At 39.4% G+C, this 21,873-nt stretch overlaps 1 protein-coding gene across 6 annotated transcripts in view; it reads left to right on the plus strand.

Annotated features, from left to right (window-relative positions):
* Positions 1–12,693: 12,693 nt before the first annotated feature.
* Positions 12,694–21,873, plus strand: part of HIVEP1 (HIVEP zinc finger 1) — a 248,786-nt gene continuing 239,606 nt past the window's right edge. For 4 of the 6 annotated variants that reach the window (XM_074348102.1, XM_074348106.1, XM_074348104.1 and 1 more), the window contains exon 1: positions 12,882–15,068. The gene's annotated coding sequence lies outside the window, so the exon portion shown is untranslated. Of the gene's footprint in view, positions 15,069–21,873 lie in introns of all 6 variants that reach the window. The other 2 variants (XM_074348103.1, XM_074348113.1) reach the window with 2 other exon arrangements.

The raw sequence follows: 21,873 nt of genomic DNA on the forward strand, positions 1-21,873 counted from the left end.
TTATAAGGGAGAAGGAGAGGCCATTATTTTGTGGAGGCAGTTACAGTCTGATTGATGGTAATTTGGTTTCCATGGTCAAACATTCGTTCTTTACCGGTAGCAAGCCAGGAGCTGTTTTTCACAAGAAGAGTAGTGGTTGGTCTACAAAAGAGGACATAGCTATTTATCCAGCTCCTAAAGGTCTGCATAGTGATTGTCCTGTCCAGGTTTTCACATACTCCGTCTGGCATCTCAGACACTTCATTGACCATCTGATCTACTAGATCAAAGCATCCAAGTTCTAGAGCAGCTTATGTAGTAATCTGGGTATGTTGCAGGTCCTTCTCTTGCTTTCAACCCCTGGAAAAACTGTCTGGCTTACTAAATTGATAATACCTCACTAAATTGATTAGAACAGAAACTTACTGTGGAGTGTGCTACCTCCAGAATCCAAAGATTCCCGCCAGCCCTTGTTCCTCTCAGTGGTAAGAGGCACAAGACGATGTGACGTCAGCTTCATCCCGAGGGAGTAACTCAACATCCCCTAGCCCGCTGGGCCCCTGAGACTTCACTGTAGGTTTGGATTTCTACCCTCTGCCACAAGAGGAGCATATTTCTGATAGAGGTTCAGTCTGGTTCCCAGAATAGGAAGACACCTGAAGCAGGGCCAAACAGAGCTACAGACAACCGGCAGATCTGTGAGCAAGACAAAAATTGTTGTGGTTATAAACTTCTGAGATGTGGGGCTTATTTGTTATCATAGCAAAATCTAACTGAAATACCTTTTAACTGATATACCTTCATATACCTTTTATCTCAGCCAGATGTATCTTGTAACTTTATATATGTTTCGTTCTTTCCCATTGCCATCTCTTGACTGCAAATTAAAATGCTTTTTTCATTCTCTTGTGCCTAATTCCCGTCTTCAATTCAGAAGGCAGTTTTTTCTTAATCCCCAGATGGAAATAAATTCTCCAGGTTTAACATCCAAAACATTTTAATTGTGTCTCTCTGATGGTTCAGCCCTTTCTATCTTGCACTTTATGACTTGTTTACATACCTGCTTTAGCTCTTCTGGTTGATTTCTCAATAGCTTCTTCATCTGAAATGGTTCGTCTAAGCCAAACATTGTAATCCCATTCTTTTACCAGTGATAGTTTTAGCAGTGATCTTAGAACCAAATTCTGGCTATTCAAAAAATAGGGGAAAGCTCTGGAGGGCTTCTAGGAAAAGTTTCCTGGCTTCTAAAAAGTTTTCTTAAAGAAAGACTGAAGAAAGAGTCAGGGGAAGGCCTTCCCCACTCCTTTCTTTCTGTTCTTTGCTATCAATGTGAGGAGAATTAAGCAAACATAAGAGAGGAGCGTCAAGCTGAAACAAGCACAGAGGAGTGTCCTGCAGTTTGAGGCCATGTGCCACTACTGCCCGAGAGACTCTCGACCTGCATCAATTGCAGGCCTTCTCCACAGCACCGAGTTTGGGCCTCGCCTGAGGTGGATACTGACCTAATATATTACATGAATAAATAAGAAGAGAACCTTTCAGGTTATTTAAGTCTGCAATATAAGATCTTTGTGTAAACCGTAAGATGATGATTATTGCAGCCTGGAAAGTTGGTGGAGAAGCTCCCTAATCAAGGCACTCATGTAAGTTTGTTAAAAAGCAAAAAAACAAACAAACACTTTTAAGGAAATAAGAATCACTGAAAAGAAGGAAAAATGGAGGAACAACTTTCTGGAACAAAACTTGCATTATCTCTCTTTCTGAGGTCTTTGTAAACTAGACGAAAGATTATACAGATTTTCATCTGTACAGGAAATCTAGGTTTAATTCTGCCCATAGAATTCCAATAAGTGTGGCCAATCTAAATAAGGATGTGAACCAGAATTCACTAGTGTTACTGAGCAGAGGCCACATTTAAAAGAATAGTAATTTATTGCATGAAATAAAATTGACAGATTTTTTTTTTCAGGATTCATATATCTGTGTGTGTGTTAGTTTTGTATCAAGTCTTTTAAAGAACATAGTATAACATCTAATCACCACAGTTTAGAGTAGCCATTTTCAAACTTGCTGCAGCAATCTTGACCTAAGGATCTGATTGTTATCTCCAAGCTGTGTTTTGACCATTTCAGTATTGAACAAAATAGCAGGTGATACATCTTAGGGACCTTCCTAAGACTGTGAGTCTATGACCTTGAAGCTCCAAAATAGGAATGGTCTTACGAAGACGTGAGAAAATTGTTTTAACCCCTCTGGATCACTCTTAGCATGGAATAATGAAAATTCCCAGTAAATGAACACTTTAATGAAGTAAATGAGGTTCTATACAGTTTTTATTTCATCTTTAGAAACAGTAGATGTTGGTGTCAATGCTACCTGTATAGGGACAGTTGAGTTTTCAATTCTTAGGGAAAAAAAGGCTAATGACAAAATCCATTATGTAGTTATTAATTCTTGGCTTTCTTCACCCTAAGAAAAAAATCCAGTTTTTCCCTGATCTGTGATTCTCTTTCCTTCCCACCTTAAATCCTAAATGCACAGATATTCCTAGGGAGAATGATAAAAGCTGAGACTAACATGGTTACTGGTAAATTAAAAATAAAGTTCTCACATAAGTAATGGAGACAGAAAATCCGTCCTGTACCTATTTTTTTTCCTTCTGCAACACTGAAAGGAAATTGCTTCATTTAAATGAAATGGTGTGTCTAATATGACAGACCACGAAGAATCAATATTCAGTTTCGGAAGTACAGTTCTTTATCCTATCATGCACAATGCCTGATTCTCAGGTGTGCTTGGCCTGTAGAAGTGGTGCAGTCTCAGTGCAGCAGTCAAGTGTAGTGCAGGATTAGAAAATCTGAGTTTTCTGACTTTGATATCAATTCAAAAGAAAATGTGAAAACGAAATCATTCTTTATCCCGTGACTCAGTTTACTTCTTTGGAAAATGAACAGTGCACAGTGTTGAGAAGAGCAGGCCAGATGTTCTCCTTCAGACTTCCCTGTATTAAAAAAAATCATTAACTTTTGACTCATCAATACCTATCTTGTAAGAAATATGTTCTTAGTAAGTGGTTATTGAATCACATTTTTATAAAAACACAAGTGTGCATTCATGGATGGAAGGTTTCCTTTGAAAAATAGATTCAGAACAATTGGCTTTGTTTGATTTTCTGGGGAAGATGCTGAGCAGCAATCCAAGAAGTCACCTTGACAGGAACTTCTGCGTGGGAAGAGGACTGGAATGGAAGAGGAAGAGGCAAGCTAGGGTCTGAGCTAATTCAAGGCTAGTAACTAACAGGATAAATGGGAAGCAGAACAGAGAGTGTGTTCTTTGTCTTTTTCATTTACCTTATCTTCTACTAAAGGATATGAAATCATCATTTTATGAGGCAGTGGCAGTGTTTTAGACATTTATGATCAAAGATTAATTGTATACCCATCCTCAGTTGCCTGAATTACAGTTTGTTGTCATTAGTTGACTTATTTAACTGAGTAATGTTATGGATATTCGGGTAGTTGACTAGAGACTCTGAAAAAGACAATTTTTCAAATTTCCTTTGGAATTTTATTTATATCCACTCATTTATATAAAATATTGAGTAGGAAGGTACACATAAATATGGGATAGGAAGTGGCTTTGAAAAATGTCTCTCTGATCTTTGCTATAGGTGACGTAATTGACCAACAGCCCCAGCTACATACTCAGAAATACACCACCACTTTGGTACCAAGGCCATGCTTACCATGGGCTGCTCCCAGCCAGTGATTGAGGTAGACAGAGTTACAAGTCAGGCCCCTTCCTGGAAGACGAAGACTCTTCTGATGGGCATCTGTGGCTCAAGGATTCCTCCAGTAACTTTGCCAGTGCTTTCTTAAAACTGCACTGCAGTCTAAGGTGCTTCTACTCACCTTCCTTCTCTTCTCCAAGGTAGGGTGGCTCTTCCAGCCTCTTCTGCCTCCATCCCTATCTTTCTCCCAAAGACATCTCCCTTTGGAAAACCTCATCCTGGGGTCTCTTGTTGGAGGGTTTGGATTAACACAGAGTAGAGGAAGAAAACTAATCATTTGTTGGTTAATATCTATTTACCCAACAACTTTCATTTTTAATCCATTCATTTGGTATTTATGGATTGTCTGCTATGTGCCAAGCACTGTAATAGCATTTAATGACAACAGAAATAAAAACTTGAGACTTCAGAGACCTTAAAAACCAAGTTGTGTTGTCTGTATGTCCAATCTTATCTTTGAGACACAGAGCAGTTGTTGTGGTTTGAATGGGAAAGAGGCAGCAGAGTACCTAGAGAGGGCAGCTGGACATGTAGTCAGGCCATGAGGATTACATTTTCCTTAGCATCGGGCCCTCTGCAGTTTGATCCACAAACTCAACTTTTAAGGGCCCCAGAGTTGATTAAGCTCTTAAGCAATGACTCACATTAAGCAAACAAGTATTCAAAGTCACCAGAGACCTCCACATTGCTGAATCTAGTGGTCAGATCTCAGTCTTCATCTTACTGAACTATCCATAGCAATTGGCAAACACTTCCTCTGCTCCAGAAACAATGACATCACCTGGCTTCCAAGCACCACAAGACTGGGTTTCCTCTTACCTCCCTGGCCATTCGTTCTTTGTCTCTCTTGCTTGTTCTTCCTCATGCATTTGACCTCTTATCATTGCTGTGCTCCAGAACTCAACTCTTGGACTTTTTTTTTTTTCTATCTACTCCCCTCAGCAGTTTCATACAGCCTCTTGTTTTTTTTTTAACACTATATATATATATATATATATATAGTAATGACTCCAAAATTTTTCTCCAGCCTACACCTCTACTGCAAATTCCAGGCTCGTGTTCAAATACCTGCTTGACATCTTTATTTAGATGTCCAATAGGCATCTCAGACTTAATGTCCTAAACAGAATCCCTAATCCTCCCACCTCAGTCTACTTGCTCCATAATCTGCCCATCTCTGGGAATGGCAACTTCATCCTTCTAGCTACTCAGGCCAAAAGCCCTGGAGATTTTCTTGAACTTCTTTCTTTTGTAGTCTGTACTCAATTCAAAAGCAGTTTCTTTCAGCTCAGCTCTTAAGATATTTCCCAAGTGCAAACTCTTATTACCTCGTCAGCTATGCTGTCACCTCAGACTGAACAACCACCACTGCTCTCCCTTCTTGCATCCTTGTGTCCCTACAGCTCCATAGTCTGTTCTCATCCCAGCAGCCCAGTTCATGTTAAACATGTGAGGTGTTATGAACTAAATTGTGTCCCCCTAAAATTCATATGTTGAAGCCCTAAGCCTCATTACCTCCGAAAAATGTCTGTATTTAGAGATGGGGTCTTTATAGTTCAGTATTTTAATTCATTTTAGAACTGAGGGTGGGCCCTAATCCGATATTATTGGCACCCTTCTAAAGAGAAGAGATTAGGACAAAGACAGTACACAGTGGGATGACCATGTGAGGACACAGGAAGAAGGCAGCCATCTGCAAGCCAAGGAGAGAGGTCTCAGGAGAAGCCAACCCTGCTGGCACCTTGCTTTTGGACTTCCAGCCTCCAGAACCGTAAGAAAATACATTTCTGTGGTTTAAACCACCCAGTCTGTGATATTTTGTTTTGGCAGCCCTAGCAAACTTTTATGAGATGGTAAAATTCCTCTGCTTAAAACCCTCCAATAGCTTTCCTTCTTCCTGGGAGTTCTTATAGGAGTCTACAAGGTTCACAGTCTGGTCCCCAGATCCTGGGTAGGGGGTGAATGGTGGTATGGCCTTCATCACCAGAAGCCTGGAGCCTCCTGCTCCTTTTTCCAAGAGCTGATTGTGCTCTCCAAGGCCAATAGCGCCACGGACCTGTATCCTTTCTCCTGGACAGCAATATAAAAGTACACTCAGTTTTTGCCTTTCTGATCTCTCATTTTGTATTAAAGCATTTTCCTTTGGACATGTCTACATCATTGATTAGGCTTTAGAGCCACATAAACCTTGGATAAGTTATTTAAACTATGTGAGTCTTAATTTCCTCATATATAAATGGGCAGTAAATTGGGAATAATAATAATATCTATTTAGTAGTAAATGTGTATTGAATACCTGGTAGATTGCAGGCACTATGCTGTGAAGATAAAACTATATAAAATCTATAAAGCATAACACTCATAACTTGGCTTATATAAATTGCTCAATAAGTGATACTGTTCTTGACTTACCACCTTTATTATTGTTTCTCTTATGACTATATTCTAATTCTGCTCTTTAATCAGAGAAATATTTTGTGTTTTTAATGTGACTTTTGCATAGATGAGCTCATTCATTATTTGCTAATGTTGAAGTTTAGAAACCGCACGTTTCTCCAGCTTATCACCCTCTCTTATTCTCTTCACATTCAAATTTCTTGAAAATTTAGCTCTGATCCCTGTCTCTCTTTACTCATCTCCTGTTTTTCACCTCCATCTCTCCCCAAAACAACTTTATCATAGATCATTTAAGACCATTGTTGCTCGTATTAGTCTGCTAGGGCTGCCATAACAAAAGACCTAAGTGGCTTAAACAACAGAAATGTATTTTCTTACAGTTCTGGAAGGCTGAAAATCCAACATCAAGGTGCCAGCAAGTTTGTTTTCTCCTGAGGCCTCTCTGCATGGCTTATACTTGGCCACCTTCTCCCTGTGTCCTCACATGGCCTTTACTCTATGTGTATGCATCCCTGAGTCTCTTCCTCTTCCTACAAGGACACCAGGCATATTGGATAAGGCCCCGCCCTTGTGACTCATTTAACTTTAAATATATCTTTAAAGGCTCTCTCTCCAAAAACAATTGCATAGGGCAGTAGGGCTTCCACATTTGAATTTGGGGGAACATAACCTCAGTCCATAATATGCTAAATAATTTTTTCCTTTGTTTATTTTACTTGACCATACATGAGAATTCAAGAGTATTAGTCACACTTATCTTCTTGAAACCCTTTTCTGGGTTTCTGCAACCCACACGTGTTCCTAATTTTTCTCCTCCTCCTCTGACCACTTTTTGGAGACCTAGTTTCAAGCTTATCTTTTACTCTCCAACAGTCAAATGCTGGAGTTCCTTAAGACTTTGACCTTGATCTTCCTTTCTCACTCCATATTCTTTCTATGTGAGCTCATCCACCCACATAACTTCATCCCACTAATACACAGAAAACTCTCAGTTTTTTATCAGTAGATCAAAAGTGTTGACTTGACTTCTCCATGCACTTGCCTCTGCCTGAAATATAACAGACCTTGAGAAGAATATGGTGTTGGTGCTAATTTTTTTCTTGTTTAGAATGTTTGTTGTATTGAAACATATTTACCCCATAAAAATCACCTGTCATTCCACTGTACCACCGCACCCATAGGAGGGAATTTCCAGGGTAATCTCAGATTAACTTGTGTGGCCCTTTACAGAGCTGACCCACATGTATAGCTCCTCTTGACATCAAGGTGGCAGGGGAAGGGGGGAATTCCAAGCTGCAGAGTGCATGAAAATAATCTTTTAAAGTTAACTGATAACCATCTCTATTGCAAGCATTCTGAGACTCTGTCATTTTATGATTAAGGACTCTTGATGTTATTACCACACACTGCTAGTGTAGGAGAGGGGAATTTTTTTTTCAGTCTGAGGTGAGTTGTTCATTTATTGAGCTATGGTGAACAGTTTCAAGATACTGCAACTGTCTAGATTTTAGATGTAATTATACAGTTCTGAGATAATACATTACTAATTATTACTAATTAGAAATGAAAGGGGTAAAATCAAGTCATTTGCAAAGAATACATACTTTGAGCATCTACTCTAGGTATCGAGTGTTGTGCTAATAAGCAAGGGAGAGAGACAGGGGTAATGGAAGTTTGGAACGTTCCAAGACAAGCTCATGGACCTCACCAGTGTTGTGACTGTGCCTGGGCCGCTTGTTCATTCCACTGAGAATCACTCCATATGTATCTTGAACACACACACCTTAGCTTGCCAACCTCAGAATAGACCCTGTGTATATTTGCCCAAAGGCAGCCCACCTCCACTGTTGACTTAGAGATGCAATTCTGACCGTTCAGGCTCCTTTCACTAGGAACTATTTAGTTATACACATTCTGTGTTTGTCCTGAAGTATACTAGCCTAAGTGATAATTGTATCAAAACCTCCCACTGAATTTTGCTCAAGGGCATCTAACTTATCAAATCTCATATAATTAACATTTCTGTACTTATATATTTATATGCTTTCAAAGACTAACTCAAAATAAGTCCACTAGATATTGGTTGACTGTTTCTTGGATTTTTCTCTCTTTACCTGACAAATCTGATTTTATTTAAGAAAAAAAAAACTTTAAAATCTTCCTTTCTTTAGGAGATGTCCCTTTGTCAACTCTGTGTACTGTGAGTGGTATAACCTCACTCAACCTTATCTAAATTTAGGATAAGGATACATGGGAATTCCATACAAGTGCCCAAACCAGTGAAAAGAAAAAACTGTTAAGAATAATGGAGAAACAGATACCTTAGGTAACTTCTTTGAAAAAAATAATAAAAGGAACAACTTCACCCCATTGCAAGTGGAGTTAAGTGGGTTCCAGTAAAATGGCAATTAACTGTGTTGGAATTATTTGTTCCTCCCATGCCTGCCCCCTTTCCCATGAATGCTTCTGTATTTTTCCTATATATGGGGCTCTCACTGAATTCAAAAGGAACTCAGGGAAGTGAAGACTTCCAAGCAAGCGGAAATGAGAGGGGGATGAAAAATGAACTCCTGATTTCAGCTGAGCTCACCCAGATGGTAAAAAGAAAAAAAAAAGTGACAATTTTAACCTTAGAAAGCAGTATGGTAGTAAGAAAAGTCAACTTGAGCTCAACTCCAGTTTCCTCTTTGATGGCTAAATAAATGTTAAATTACTTTGTAAATATTTTTAAATGAGTGGTTTAGGAGTCTGAGCAGTGAGGAAAGAAAGGGAAAAAGAGGTTAACTACCACACATAAAACAACGAGCTTACACAGCCGATGGCCAACTTTTACAGCTGGATTTTTATAAACTCCTTGAAGAGGAGGGCAAGGGAGGGTTTATGATGTTACCATGGCAGTGAGGTAGTTTTTTGACAAAATATTGTGACACTGAAGCAGATGTATGATGGGGAAGTAGGCATAGCGGTTGGGACAACAAGTATGAAGGAATTTAAGACCCTCACTAAATATTTCAGTGAAGAGTGACTCACGGACATGTCACTGGATTTAATTAGCTGTAAGTGAAAGGTGAAGGGTAAATCCAAGGTCAGTGTCGGGGAAAATGAAGCTTGTGACACATGCAGCTATGATATTTGTTGAATGCACACTCTAGGTGATTAGAATAGTAAATTAGCACAGTGTGGAAAAGAATAGGCACTAGTTTCTTTAAGTCAGTCAGTTTGTTATGACGGTGTTCAATTATTTAATTTCCATATGTTTCTCTAAGATTCTTTGTATCAATCCAGTACTTTATTCTGAAGTGTTGAAAGTGACTGCCAAGTAAGTAAGAAACGTTCTCTGATTTTTAAAGTGAGAAACAATTTTATTGAACTCAATTAGGAACAATTGAATTTTAATAATGTTTAATGTCTATATTTGCCTATTTACACTACGAAAAATTTTTTTTCCTTATTCCCCAAGGCGGAGGTAGGGGTGAGGGGACTGTTGAACTGATACTGTTTTCCTTCCTACAGAATCCATAACAAACTTATTTGAGTAGAACAAACTTGTAACTCTGTCTAGAGTAAGGAAAGATTTGTCAGGCATATTTGGCATTGCAAGCATTCATTAAACGGATTCAACAGATATTCCTTGAGCACCAGGCCAGGGAACAGGTGCTGTGTTCCCACTAATCAGGAGGGCAGACGTGCTCCTGTCTTCATAGAGCCTGACGGGCTGGGGCGCAGAACGATGGCATCTCTTCAGAGCAGAGCTCTCAGGTGGGCAGGGGGTAGTCTTAGTCTACTAACCAGACGAATGAGTAAAGGGTTAGTCACCTTTGCAACAAAAAGTTACAGGGAGGCTAGCTGATGTGCCAGCGATCACCAGCTATCCTATTATGTATAGATGTCCTGCATAGGTCTCTGATTTCTGTTCTCTGACTTAACCACTAGGTAGATGTGCTATAGTATTTCTCATATAAATTCCTCACATATACTTTCATATAATATTAGAGACATATTTTGACTTTAAATTTTTTCTAGACTTGTACTAATAGTGTAACTTTAATACACAACCAAAAATGAGTATTTTTTCCTGGCTTAAGTGGTGTGAATGAGAAAACATCTCCTTTTCACCACTAATGTAGAAAGAGAGAAAAATCAACTAGCTGTTGCACAGTCACAAAAGAGTAAACTCCCAAGAGAGTTCTGAGTAATATTAAGATGAAAAGAAAACGTGAGCCGGCATTTAAGCACGTTATCACATTAGGCATAGACATCAGTCCAAGCCAAGACACACTCCAGCATTAGCCAAAGAACACTAGCTTTAGCAGAAAGCGCTGGGCAATTCTGACCACACTGATGTCGTGGAAGATATTAGAAGGAGCCCCATTCAGCAATGGGCTTAGAGGGAATGGTCAAAGATTAAGCATAAGCCTGGGTGAATGCTGCAGCCTCTAACAGCTGCCCTTCCAGGGCTGACCTTGGAGCTTAAGGGCCTGACAGCTGTGAACTTTAGCAGTTGTGGAAATAAGATACTGGAGTTTCTTTACTCCTACCCAACAGCTCGTGCAAGTCATCCAGTTGAAATCTGCTGAATGCCTGTTCTGTGGCAGCCATTGTACTGGGTGCTAAAGTACAGTCTTGGATAAGAAAGACACTGTCCTTGTGTAGTTCAGTAGAATCAGTGGCGTGGGAGTGTGAGTTGCTGATCTGGATATTTCAGTAAACTGACTTTTTAACTGCACTGAGTTGAGTAACTGCCCTGGTCCTGCCGGTGATCTCTGTTGTTCAGGTAGACACAAGGACCTCTACTTCATGGAGGTCAGGAGGACTGACACAAAGCGGAGAGTTATCTTGGAGGTTTCTGCCTATTAAGAGTTCTGCATGTGGCAGAAGGTCACACAGGGATGTGGTCACGGTCCCCACTGCCTCCTCTACACTTGGTGGGTCTGTACAACTCTCACAGCAGCTACTCAAAACTATTAAATAGGTACAGCCAAACTGGCGATTCTATTTACATTCTGCCTCCCTGAATTGCTAAAAGCCCAGCACTCCATGGATCCACCCTTTCCGCAAGTGTCATGTAAAAGCCCATTAACACATGTGTCTGTGTCTGGAAGAGACATTGGAAGCACAGGAACGGGATATGGTGCTTATGGTCTAATGACAAATTTTCATGGGATTCTTACTTGATTGCCAAATAAATGCTCAAACTAACTGACACTCATCACTGTTACTCATTCATGGAGTTTTATCTTCCACTCAAGAAATAGATAAACATAACTTGAACTAATTGAAAACAACATCAAAAATTCTGCCTAAAAATAATGACTATCATTGTTAAATACTACTTTAAACCAGTTTTGGAAATTAGTTGTTTGCTCCTAGAAGGAAAGGATGTAGGACACCAGTTCAGAAGTATACATGTTTCTGCAATGTCAAAAGTCAATGGCATGTTTAATCCATTTCACTGACCCTTAGTTAACTAGACAATTATCAGAAAATCCTCCCTTACATTCTGTTAATAGGAAAAAAAAAAAAAAACTTCCATGACCATAACTCTCTTCTTATAAAGTCAAATAGAATGGTTATGTGAATATGCTTAGTATCTTTTAAAGCTATAAATGCTCAGCATAAAAGAAAAGCAATTTAAGGAAAGGCTGACCCTGAAACTCCAAAGCCATTAAGATCTTCTTGAAATCTATAGAAAAGAAAGCCAAGGTGAGGTTGAATATTTAATTCCTATTGGGAAATCAGATAGCAAGTACAGGTTCCCACTGAGGTCTGCTGAGCTTGTTGACAATCACTTAGATTTCTTGCAAACTAAATTCTCCATGGCTGCTTCAACAAGCATTTATTGAGTACCCTCTTAAGGACAAGACTCTGTAGTAGGATAATTTAAAGATGATGTGAATCTTATTGCAGATTTTGTATACAGTGATTAACTATTATCCACAGAAGTGGAGTAAAAATGGTGCTTGATCTCATATATAAAGACATTTCTGTCTGTGGTTCTTTTATCTGCAGATGTCCATATTGGGAGAAACAATGTCAATCAAAGCCCCCAAATTGTTGTTCACTGACACTTTTTTTGTGTCTGAAAGGGCTCTAGCAACAAAAGTTATGCAACTCTGAGAGCTAAGCAATTTAGTATAGAGGGCATTATGCTAAGTGAAATAAATCAGACTTCTGAGATAGACAAATATCTTATGATCTCACTTATATGTGGAATTAAAAAAAAAAAAGACTGAACTCTTATACAGAGAACAGATTGGTGGTTGCCAGAGGCAGAGTGGTGGGTGAAATGGTTGAAGGTGGTCAGAGGTACAAAGTTGCAGTTATAAAATAACTAAGTCATGAGGACACACTGTACATCATGGTGGCTCAGTTATTAATATTATATTGTATATTTGAAAGTTGCTAATACAGATCTTAAAAGTTCTCATCAAAAGAAAAAAAATTTGTAACTTTGTGTAGTGATGGATGTTTTGTGGTGGTCATTTTGGAATACATACAAATATCAAATCATTATGTTGTATACTTGAAACTAATGTTATATGTCAATTATGTCTCAAAAAAAAAAGGTAAGATATATAAAAGATACTTGAGCCTCCTTGTGAAGGAACCTTCTTTTGCTGACTTTTGAAAGACTCTTTAGGGCAGCAGCTGAAGCTATCACTTGGATCAGGGTGTGTGTTTGTGTTGCCGTTTTGATGCCAGTCTTGAGGGTAAATTCATTCATGTCATGATTTTGAATGACTTGAATTTTCTTTAGCACTGTGCAGGTGAGCCTACCTACAAATGGCCATGGCACAGAAAATGCATGCGTACCTGTACACACTTATGTATAATGCACATCCGAGGTTAAGAGTCTTCCAGTTTGTGTGATAGGGAGGCCTTTGGGGAGGAGGAGGATGCTGAGCTCTTCCTGTAATAGGAAAGCCATTGGTTGGTGGATCAAGAATCAGATACAATCAAGAAGGAGCCAACGCAGCTGTAGGAGGCAGGAGGCCAAATCATGGGAAGGCTGGGAACTTTGGGAGCTACAGAAACCAACATTGGGATTTTTTAGGTTAAAATTGATGGTAGTGAGTTACTGGAAGATTTTGAAACATGAGTGGGTTTAATCATTTAATGGATTATCAGTGGCCTCCACAGTCATGGTGATTATTTGCATTTGCTGCGCCTTTGACTCTGCAACAGTGGGAAGTCCTTTGCAGCCAGCAGCCAGCTTGCGAGTGGAAGGGGCGGTAAGAAGATGGCAGCCTTCATCGTTGGTCACCTGCAGTACGTCCAAAATCAAGCTCTCTTAGAGAGGAAGATGTGACAAGAAGGGCTCAGTGTTAGAACATTGGTGGGCAGGTTATTTATGGCAGAGTCCCAGCTGCTGCCAGCATCTCTCTTCCTAAAATAACTGACAGGTGGGTGACCTAGCCTTTGGAAGCACTGTGTCAGACCAGGCATAGGATACATTACTGCTTGCTTTTTCTCTTCTTGCTTAGATAGCACTATATTTTCTATGTGTAAATCCACCCTAATTTTGGAATTCAGATATCACAAAAACTGCTAATGTAGTGCCATTCACATAGTTAAAAACTCCTGAAGGTAAGTATGTGTTGGGGGTGGGGGTTGAAACAGTCTTTGTTCTACTTGGGTCAGTATGACCATCCATTTATCTTGTTCTTGTTGTGGTTTATTGACTTTTTTCTTGTAATGTATGTGCCAAGTATTTGCTGATTCATCTTAAAGAGAATGCAGAACAGGGGCACATTTCCTCTCTCAGAGAAAATGAAGGTGAATTTCCAAAATATCATTTTAATTAAAACCTATGTCCCTCATACTCGGAAAAGAAAGTTGGCACAGCATTCATTTTCCCTCCTGTGGGTAGACCATTCACTGGTAGAGGAGGAAACAGGTGCTGTAGCTCAGGCTGTGGAACTGGTCACCTTCCAGGCCTGTCTTTCAGCATGCCCTCTGAAGAGCAAGGGAACGTTAAAAGGGCTGGGCCAGGCCCCAACGCAACCAGAGGCATTACCGACCTGGCACGGGGAACTGTCTCTGGCCTTCATGGTTCTACACATGGCTCTGGCATTTGTTCCACAGAGACGGCATCCAAATTTTAAGAGATGCCTGAAAACACAAAAAATAACATATGGTGGGGAAACAACTCTCCTAACTGGTTCTTCAGCACTCTTGCTCTGTGTTGAACTTGGATGCATTTGGTTGAAAGTAGGGGCACTGTTAGACCATGAAGAAAACAGACAATAAAGGAAATGGGATTTCCAGAGGCCAGGAACAGAGGCCAGCCACCCACAGAATGAGTGCTGAATGATCTGAAGACTTGGTGGCAAATTTAAGGATGAATAAGGAAATCCTCCTTCCTCTCCAGAAGTGAGGAACCAGAACAGACTGCAAGAGAGACTGTGGTCACTTTGGAATACCTACCGCTTAAAGACAAATGGTACAATCTCAGGTAGGTAGCAAGGTAAGGGAGACAAAGAACCCCGGAGCCTGGGAATCAGAAAATCTGAATTCTGGTCTTGGCCTGCTTCCAACCAGCTGTGGGTTCTTGGCCAAAACATTTTATCCTATCTGATCCTCAATTTCCTCATCTCTAAAGTGCAGGCATTGGCTCAAATGACATTTAGAGTGCCTTTCATTTTTTATAATTATTGGCCTAAGAAAAGTTGTCATTTTAATTTGGTTCTATTAGGATCATGTTTTTTAAAGCCAGACAATAAGGAAAGTTTGCATGACAATGTGTACTTATCTGTTTTAGAATTATTATTTCCTTTAATGTTTCCCATTACCCCCTCTGTCTAGGTTCATTACATTTGCCGTGTGCAGTGGATCTAGGCATTCTGATCCTGACGTAATAAGACATCTGACAGGAAGAACCAGGCTTTGTTAAGCTTTCCAGGTTGGTTATCAGACTCTTCTTCAGTGACTGTGGGAAAGCAACAGAGAACACAGGCTTATCACTCACTTGAGCAAGGCCCATACATCAGATTTTCCAAGAAAGTTACAGGTACAGCAATGAACAGTGGCCAAGAAATAACTTCACTGAAAAAAAATAGGTAGATGATGAACTTTACCCTTTGTAAATATTCAAAGAGAACTGTATTTTGGACCTTAGACTTGAAAGGGTTAATTTAGATATTAGAAAAACACTTTGATATAAAAGTATGAAGCTGATGAAGACCACAAAAATCACCTATTCTGCCCTGGTTTTTTTGCAGAGGAGGAAGTTGAGTCTCAGAGAAGTTGAGTGAATTCTCCAGAGACACATAACTGTTCAAGCAGAACTGAGACTCCACTTTTGGTGTTTGACTCCCAATCCAGTACTGTTTCTCCTTTTCCAATTAGTTTCTTCTGAGCAGACCTGGCCTCATTTATAGATTAAGAAAGACATCACTCTCTTAGGTAGTAGGCATCAAACCTACACACTGTGTCAGAGTCTCCCATATAGCCTGTCCCAAGACTTAGAAGCCTCCCACAGTGTCAGAGGCTGCTCCATCAGAGCCCTCATCACATGAAGGGACCTCATCTCTATTTGGATGGGATGCCTGTTTCCAAGTCAGCTTAATGAGGGCCCAGACCATGTTCCCCTTGTTCTCAGCTGCATTTCCAATTTTAGCTCATTGCCTGGCATATAGTCAACACTCAGTAAATATTTGTTGAATCAGTGATCAGAAGCTTGAAGAACACAGTAATGAGTGAATTAATAGGAACCCAAGACCTCTGTCCTTAGAGTCATTCCTGTGGATTAAGATACTGTTCCATGTTAAAATGCTAAAAAGACCTGGATGAGAATGGCATATGAAACCATTATCACAGCATCCTGAATTGCTTTGAAGAGTCATGACATAAAAAATGCTTTAAAGGGCAACAAGGACAAGTGGGGGACAATGAGTGGGGAATACTGTTGTATCTGCGTTTGGTGGAGCAGAGTGAAGAAAACTGGTTTTCACTAGGAAGCCTTGAAGAAGTGGTACCCAAAATAATGCCTCATTACTTCCCACTTTGTCTAAGGCTGGTACTGCTTGTAATCATTCTAACATCTACAGTGGGTTTCTTCATTACAGATTACAGCCATATGGACACAAAAGTATTATGGGTGCTGCACCCTTCCTAAATGTTTATGAATTAGAATTTTCCAGAGAATCATCACATCTTTTACCTTATTTAATTTCTTTGCACCTTAGAGAGAGCCAGGGCAGATGATTTTATCTCCATTACTGTTGGAGAAACTGAAGCAGAGGAGCTGGTCCTTGGCCTCACAACTCTGTGCCCTGACCACTAGGGAAAACTGTGTTTTTGAAAACTCTGTTCATTAAGACTAATGTTGAATTTTTAAAAATATTTTGTTTATTCTAGGCAGTTGCTTTGGGAGAAATAGTCTCAAATTTTATTAATGAGGGCATTGACTACAACACTTGCAAACCGAGCTTGCAGTCTAAACTGTTGCTACATTACGTCTAACTGTCAATCTGACTGACAGTGTCCCTCCTGGAATTCCCCAGAGAGGCTGAAAAGAAGAGGAAAGGAGGGAGAGCCACACAGTAATTCTTGAAAGAGTTCAGTTATGACAATACCGCCCCTTCTGGTGTCTACATAGTTTATGTTTCCTACCTGAAATGAAACATGATACCACTATGAGGGAGATAAAAAGCAAGAGAGTCATATTAGAATAATAATGATAAATTTGTTGCTGCTGTTTTGTTTTACTTCTGCAAGTTAATATTTTTTGCTCTTTATTCGCACTGACCTAGATATTTGAGACAGGTTTGTAGAACTGCCATTATTTTATATGAACAAGCTATTATTTTAAAATATTAAGTCTAATAATTGCTTCATCACCATCAACTCCCTCCTTCTCTCCAAATCATTCAATAGATGAAAGACATTATAAAAGGTTAGAAGATGGATAGTATTGGAAACAGCCTTTCCTCGAAAACTTTTTTTTTCGAGATCAAAATCAGAATCCATCCTTTTAAGGAACAGACCTGAATTTAATTTCCTTTCCTTTGTTCTCAGTTTTAATTTCTCCCAAACTACACTTGATCTTCCAGTGTTCTTTCCCATTTAATGCCAATAATTTGCACTTCTGTCATCCCTTTTATCTGGGAAATCACAAGGCCACTTGAAACTTTCTCTGCTGGGCTTCAGAGGGGTGCTCTAATGGGTAAATCCTTTGATGACCTTCTTTTCAAAATGTGTAGCAAGATCAGGTGTTGCAATCATAGAAATCTCTTCTGCAGTCTAGGCTTAGGTGATTTTAAATGGTAGCTGGACTTGAGTGAGTTGGTGGTCACAGGGGTGCAGGGATAATAGATACAATAAGGAAGAGTTCATGAAGTCATATGTGCCTGCATGACACACACCCTTCTAAGAAATGGCCCTAAATCCTTTGTCCTGTCTCATTGATTCTGACTTGCACAGGATCCTTGGCTTGGGAAGTAAAATCTGTTACTGTGTTTTCTCTGGACACAGCTGATTAGAATTGGATGAGAACTGATGTCCTGCCAAAGTCACTAACTTTGAGGAGATCTACCACTTTATAGGTAGATGGTTGGCGTCAACTAGCCAATATAAGTACTTGACACCGAGATCATCTAATCTGATTATTTTAGGGGAAAGTTCAAGTGCTAGGTGAACAAAGAAAGGTTGTGTCACTTGAGCTCAGGTTTTTTTCCCTAGGACCCTAAGATATTACCTTGGTAGAATTTAAAATACCCTGTATACCCCAAGAAGAGAAGGATTAAAACCCAAATTGACAATGAGATGGAAAATTATTGTCCTACCACACATTTCCATGGATATTCTAAACCAATTTTCATTTTAAAGTTATGTGAACTGTGGATGCATTGTTCTCCAAGCCCCAAAGAACTTGACTTGCAGGACCAGTTCTATTGAGAAAGAGCGAAAGAATGTAATACTCTCACGGATTCAGGTTATGTGGACATAGACCTTGGGCAACTTGCTGGTATATCTCAGGTGGCTCATAGTTCTTTAAGAGATCAAAGTAAGCTTGAAGAAATAAATTAGCAATGTGTATAGTGTTGTCATATTATGTCTTTCGAAAGAACTAAAATGCTATTATAAGGTAGAAGGATGAATAATATAAACTTTTATCTCTTCTCTTCAACATTAAAAAAAATGTATTCACTTTAAAAAGAAGCAGTATTGTATTGCAACCCTTTATCAATGGGCAAGTGACTTGTGGCATCTGTATTCAGATGTCTTTGTCAGGGAACCTCTGATGGGACAATAAGCCAAAACAGAGCAGGAAATAAGATTTGAGGACTCTAGCCTCCAGCTTTCACTCTCACTTTCAGATTACTGGCCCTAATAACAAATCACTTATAGAAAGAACATCTTAGGTTAATAATTGGGATGAGGGTGGGGGTAAAGTGGTGGAGGTGCCACATTCCTCCCTTTCCAAACTTGAGTGTTCTTCATATTAGAGCCGAGGTTGTTTCATTTCAGTTGTCCTAAGGAAGTAGAATGAAAAGGATGGAAATTCAGTGGCTGCTGTCTGTTTTGCAGACAGCATATGGAAATGCCATTTTATCTGTAGTATTTTCTGGTCCAACAAGAATACTCCGATGTCCCAGAGGAAAGGAGCTTTAACCAAGGGCAAGCTGTGTGAGCCTGGCACCACACTCTGATGCTGGATCCTCACATTATTTCTTGGCCGTCTAGGGTCCAAGGTCTCCAATGGCATGGCCAACTCAGAGTTCTCCCCTCAGAGTCAGTTACAACATCTCCATCAGGCAGGTGGGCTGATATCTTCCAGATGGGGCTCTTTCTGCTCAGGAACAGTTGTTGGAAGCCACCCTTGCAGTCTAGTTAGGTGTGATAGCTCATCTGGCAGTACTCATAGTGCAACCAACGACAGGCTAGAGCATGGCACATGGGTCATCTTTTGAGTCACCTCCATCTGCTCAGACTCAATGGCTTCTAAACAGAGCTTTTACAGGCAAAGGCTGTGTGTGACCCCTCTCTCTGTTGGAGCTATTTTTCTTTATTTATTTTACTATGTTTTTCTTTTTGTTAGATATAGTTGGTACCCTGCTTACAGGGAACACTGGTGAAAGGGGACTTTCTGGAACTCCCCTGAAATAGACATGACCACAAGGCACTGGTTCAAGTTTAGAGATGAACAAGAATAACAACTTGGGCTTGCTTAAATGTCACTTTCTTTTAGTTTGCTACTGAACCAGATAAAGCAGTACAAAAGGAAACAGAAATGATCAATGACACAGTGAGTGGACACTCTTGATGCTGTCATGGGTTTTCACAGAGGTCTCTCCAGTGGTCAGTGTAACTTCCTAGGAGTAAGAAAGCTATTGGGTCAAAGAGCTATGTGGGCTCTTTAGATTGAAAAATGTAGCTGGTTGCATCAGTACCCAAGAATCTACCTATTACTATATAAGGACATCTTCGCAGCGTCACAGAATCATACACTTTTATGTTATATTCTTAGTGTGTCGTTGGGCTCCTGCAGTGCTAGAAGTAGAATACCCTGAATTCTTTTCTTAAGTCCTAGTGTCTGAATTCCTGCCAAGGGAAAAACATAATACATATCTTGACTAAACGTCAGGAGACATATGTTCTAGCCCTGGCTATGCCCCTAACTAACCAGTTGTGCGAGCTTACACAAATCACATAATCTTCCTGGACTTTGGTTTACTTTAACTGTAAAGGGAGCATTAGGTGGGATCTCCAGTCCTTTCTAGGCTTGAAATTTCTACAAGTCTGATCCAGTGTCTTCCTCAGATACGTAAGTGATAGAATTGTATTCCACAGACTTCTTGGCCAGGTGTAGGAAATAGATAACTGTGCTTTTGAAACAAATCATAAAATTGACACAAAAGCAAGAAACATAAGTGAGCAATGATGGACTTTAAGCATCAAGATATCAGCTCTAAATCTCATTCAGCAAAAAAGCAGAGAAATTCCAGACTGGCTGCTGATCATTTTATGTCCCAGAAGGTAAACAAAGTAATCTAGATCTTTTTCAGATTCAGAGAAATTTACTGGTAAAGTGATGTGATGGGAACTTTAAGAGAAAGTGAATTCTTGGTAACCAGAGTGAGGAAGGTAGAACATGGTCAAATGAAAGACTGATTTTAAAATTTCTAAGAAAAATATTAAGGTATATCAACCAAATGAAATACTAAAGGGGGCAAGCAATTCAAGAGTTTTTGGATATTCTAGAATATTTTTGCCTGATTATACAATCACAATAGACATCAAGTAATAAGAAAGAGAAAAGAGACCTGGAAAATGATGGTGACTCCCTAGGAAATTCTCAACATAATTTAGATTTAATAAAATATGTGTAGCCCTGGAAATAGTAACATAAAATCAATAACCTATTCCCTTTCTCAGTAAATTTCCAACCATCCATCCAACTAATTGAGCCATAAACTAAGGATAGTTATCCTAGGACCTTGTTTCTCACTCCCATCCTATTCAATCAGTTGCTAAGATCTTTCCATTCCTAAATGTATTCCATTTTTAAATGTGTCTCATTTTTGTCTTCACTACCACTGTTTTAATTTAGCTCTTCACTATTTGTCTCTTGTTTTACTACAAGAGTCTCCTAACTTGCACCTGTACATCAGCCTCTAAACTTCTTCTAGAGCAATCTGTTTCATCTACAGATTTGATTATATCACTTTCCTGCTTTGATAATAGTCAACACATCTCTGCTGTGTATAGAAGAATACCAAACTCCAAAGCATGGCGTAAACAACAATTCTTTGGTTTTATTTCTAGACATGCTCATTCACAGACAGCCCTCTAGCTAAAGGCTCCAGTGCCTAAGACATAGTAGGTGTTTAATAAATACGGGTTGGATGGAGGAATGAATTTGTATGTGCATTTTGATACCTGAGGTAAGCAAAAGGCATATGCAGCTGCCTAATGAGTGGGTTTATTAGCCTAGGGGAATAATATCCCAGGAGAGGCAGAGAGAGCTTACTGAATATTCACCTGAACCTACTGTCAATGTTCTTTGGGAAATAAACAGTAGAACACAGAAAAAGTACAAGGAAATCAGATAAGAGAAGCACTCTGGTTTTTAACGTAGACTGGTTAGATTAATGTCAGTCTCAGAAACATTTAGGGATATCTTATGAAGATTTGGTAAAAGGAAGTTGTTTTCACCAGGAATCACTCTAATCTTACTTCTTATGAGGCAAGTTAACCAGTCTGGTGAATGAAAAGAATGAAATAGACACCATGCACCTAGATTTTAGTGATGAATTTGACAAAGTTTCCACTCCTCCATCCTTGAGTGAGGTAGACACATAAAAGATAGACACAAGATGGCGGTATCATTGGACCAGTTGTCTTGGTACCAGTTAGTTGGAAAGTAAGTTCCTAGTGGCCTGCCCTAGAATTTTGATCTCAGCCCTGTCTTGTTCAGTAGTTTATCCAACACTTGAATGAAGATCCAGAAAGCACATTGACTGAATTCATGGCTTACATCTGTGTCATCAAAATACTTTGCAAGCCAATGTAAGGATCCTGAAAGGACTCAGCAATAGGGAAAAATGGGATCAATATTGTAAAATGAAATTTAACAAGAATATAAGGATTTGTATCTTCTTCCACAACAATATCTTTGTATAAGTTGGGGAAATTTGTGGCTGCATATATAATCCTAGTTAACAGAGCGATCCAAGGCTTCCTTAATGGAAGTAAAGAATATG

The sequence above is a fragment of the Camelus bactrianus genome, chromosome 20, assembly GCF_048773025.1.
Source record: "Camelus bactrianus isolate YW-2024 breed Bactrian camel chromosome 20, ASM4877302v1, whole genome shotgun sequence".
NCBI lineage: Eukaryota > Metazoa > Chordata > Mammalia > Artiodactyla > Camelidae > Camelus > Camelus bactrianus.